Source organism: Bos mutus, chromosome 18, assembly GCF_027580195.1.
Source record: "Bos mutus isolate GX-2022 chromosome 18, NWIPB_WYAK_1.1, whole genome shotgun sequence".
Lineage (NCBI taxonomy): Eukaryota > Metazoa > Chordata > Mammalia > Artiodactyla > Bovidae > Bos > Bos mutus.
Window position 1 is genome coordinate 40723886 of NC_091634.1, and position 3154 is coordinate 40727039.

The following is a 3154-nucleotide window of genomic DNA, read 5'->3' on the forward strand; positions in this document are numbered from 1 at the left end:
CGGATGTCTCTGGAAGACACGCCACAGGCCATGTTTCAGACCTGGTGCCTATGTAGTCAATAGAACATCACCACAGGCTCAGATTAGGAAGAAAGAATAATTTACTCATCTTCATCGCCCAAATGCCACCACTTGCCATGATCATTATCATCCCGACTTTGCTTTTCCTTCTTCCATATCCTGTCCTGTTTGTTCCCATGGATGCTTTGCCTTCTCCTGCACATCTCATTCGGTTGAGTTGGGTTCCTCTGGATTCCTCAGAACAGAGTAAGAGGCAACTACATTCATCAGGTCTTTAGAAAAATCCTGGCATCCATCGGGATCACATGAGGTGTAATCTGCAGGGTCAGTGGCTTTGGGAGGACTTGTAGACCATCTTCTTTACAAGTGAAACATATTCCTTATTATCCCTTGAGTCGTTGGGTTCATAGAGGGCGGAGCCAAATCAAGCAATGGTGAAAAGATCTGTCGAGATAAAGGTGCACAGCGGCAGTCATTTAGGAGTTAATTTTCTAATGAGAAGGGGCAGACATAACCTGCTTCAGGTGAAAAGGAAAAATTAAATTGTGTTTCTTTGATCTTAGAGGCTGCCTAATTGACACTCTCATCAGTCACCAATAAAAGGGAAGGCGTGGCAGAAGACTCCAGGATGTCAGAAAGAAGCACAACCTGAGTAGAGGTGAGGCAGAGACCGGGGTTGCCCAAGGTCATGGCAAGAGACGAGGTGGAGGGAGCCCTCCCTTTCTGACTGCTGGCTCAGTGGTCAGTCCACGCTGACCAAAAGAGGCTGCTTGTACTATGCAAGTAAAATATGAACGCCCAGGTTGTTGGGGAGCAAGAAGACACTCCGAATACGAGGTGGTAAAGGGGGAGCCGGGAGCAGGAGAAACCGGACTTCCCTTTTATGTGTTGCTTCATGCCTCTGCTGGTGAACAGAAGGAGGAGAGAGAAATGGCTGATTCCAAACCCACAGTTCCTGCCCTGGAGGTAATAGCGCAGAGCAGGGCGGCGTGTGCGTGCCCCATGGTCCTCTTGGTTTTTGCTGAATATTCTCATCACCTTGTCATCCTTACAGTTTCTGTTTAATGTGTATGTGTAGGGAGTGGGGGTGAGACACAGGCTGTGGTTCACACTGAAATGGTGTTCTCCTCCCTGCCCTGCAGTGTGGGGCAGCATCTTCCAGAGGTCCCTGTGGATTGCTGTGGAGGACGAGCTAGAGGGGTCCTGGGCGTGGGTGGGGGGCAGCACACCGGAGTTTGTGTGGCACACTCCCCCTCCCCTCTCACAGCTGGGACTGAGCCCTGACGGATATAGCTTCCCAAAGGCTTTTAGTTCCTGTCTCTCTTGTGTCCTAGTGGTAAAACCATGGAGGAGGCTGGAGGTGGGAGGATGTCCTTATTACAAATAAAAAACCCAAGGCAGGTTCGACTGATGCTTCACACTTACATAGCTCACAGTAGGACCCTTGAGCTTGCCAAACAAAACAGCAAAGATAGTAATTAAGGCAAATAACCTTTAACTTTATGCCACAGTGAAATAAAATACTCCGAGGCTGGTGTTTCAATTGGTGCAAGATTCTGAAGACAGCCGAACACTCCCTCTTCCTTTTTGGGACATGAATTCCCCAGCTGAAAAAATGCATCACTTGGCCTTACCTGCCCTACTCCATCACCACCTCCTTCTCAGGGATGTCGTGACAAAGAGGTATTTGCAGTGTTCTTCCAAACTTGTCTGATGCCAAGAATTACCTGGGAAACTTGTCAAAATACAGACTCCCAGGCCAAACCCTGGACCTAGTGAATCGGCATTGCTAGGGTGGCCCTGGGCAACTGTAGTTTTAGAAAACTCCCAGCTGATCCATGTGATTGGGTAATCAGGCAAGTTTGCAAAATATTCAGGGAGTCCCCATGAAACCCTTTTAATGTTACAGAAGATACCAAACTTTATTATCATTATTATTACAGATTAGGATCCCAAGCATTCTCAAAAACACGAGATGTCCAGTTAAATTTGAATTTCATGAATGAATATTTTTAGAAGTATATCCCAAGCAATAATTGGGATATACTTATGCTAAAAATTGATATATATTTTTTTCTTTAAAGCTGGCAACCTGGTCAGGTGCTGTGCACCTCATTTATTGCATAATATGGAAAGACTCAAAAGTCTAATTTTTAGAAAGCGAAAGCATGTCAGTGATAGAAAGCTGTCCCTCGGCATCTCTCTCTCTGGTCCCAGCTCTCCTACCTGCCAGTAAGAGGAAGCCCAGAAGCTGGCTCTTCATCATTCTGACCCAAAAGAAATATTACTGATGAAGACAAAGACATTGCTGGTTTTTAAAGATAAAATACAGAGGTTTTAAAATACAACTCCACATTCTTGTTTGTAAGTTAATGAGATAAGGAGGCACGTGTAAGTGTTAATGCCATTCGCTTGCCAATGGATTGGTTGATTTCAAAACAATTGAAGCATTTCTAAGGCAAGCGCATGTTTTCCCTCCTCTGGCAAAATTTCCCAGGTGACGGTATCCCATGGCTTGGATGCTGCCTCCGCCAGATGACACCTGACACGGGGGCAAGGTTCTTCTCAACACAGATAGACACGTAGTCACCCCGCAGCTGGAAATTTTCCCAACAGCGCCCATTTGGAAATTCCATTGTCAGTTATAAAACAGACCTCCCCCGAGGTTGAGAGGAGGGAAAGGCAGAGATGAGTCTGAAAATCCAAAGGACTGTATGGTCTAAGAATGAAATGTTTTCTAAATCAAATTAAGCTACACGGTGAAAATTGAGGAGAAAGTCCTTAAGGTGACTTTTAAATGAAAATGAAATGTCTGCTAGTAAGCTACAGAGGTGTATTGGTACCGAGTGGCAGCCTTGTATCTCATTAATTTCAAACATAGATTTTTATGTGAGGCTATTTGATTATAATTTGATTATCTGACCCTGTAATTAAAGTTTATTGCCAATTTGGAAGCTTACATGTAAAATGAACTGGTTTTCTTCAAAGCAATATACAATCCTTCGGACTCATTGACTTCTGGTTTTGCATTTAAATGGAAAAGTCAGTTATAACGTGACAAACAGGTTGGGGTTTTGATCATTAATCCTGCTAAAGCAATATTCATAAATTCAATTCTGAATCAGTTGGAATA

At 44.3% G+C, this 3154-nt stretch overlaps 1 long non-coding RNA gene across 1 annotated transcript; it reads left to right on the plus strand.

Moving 5' to 3' along the window:
* The first annotated feature begins 665 nt into the window (after positions 1-665).
* On the plus strand, positions 666-2287 carry LOC138991688 (uncharacterized). The gene is made up of 3 exons (XR_011467557.1): positions 666-987; positions 1533-1704; positions 2106-2287. It is a non-coding gene; the product is annotated as an uncharacterized lncRNA (long non-coding RNA).
* Positions 2288-3154: the final 867 nt, after the last annotated feature.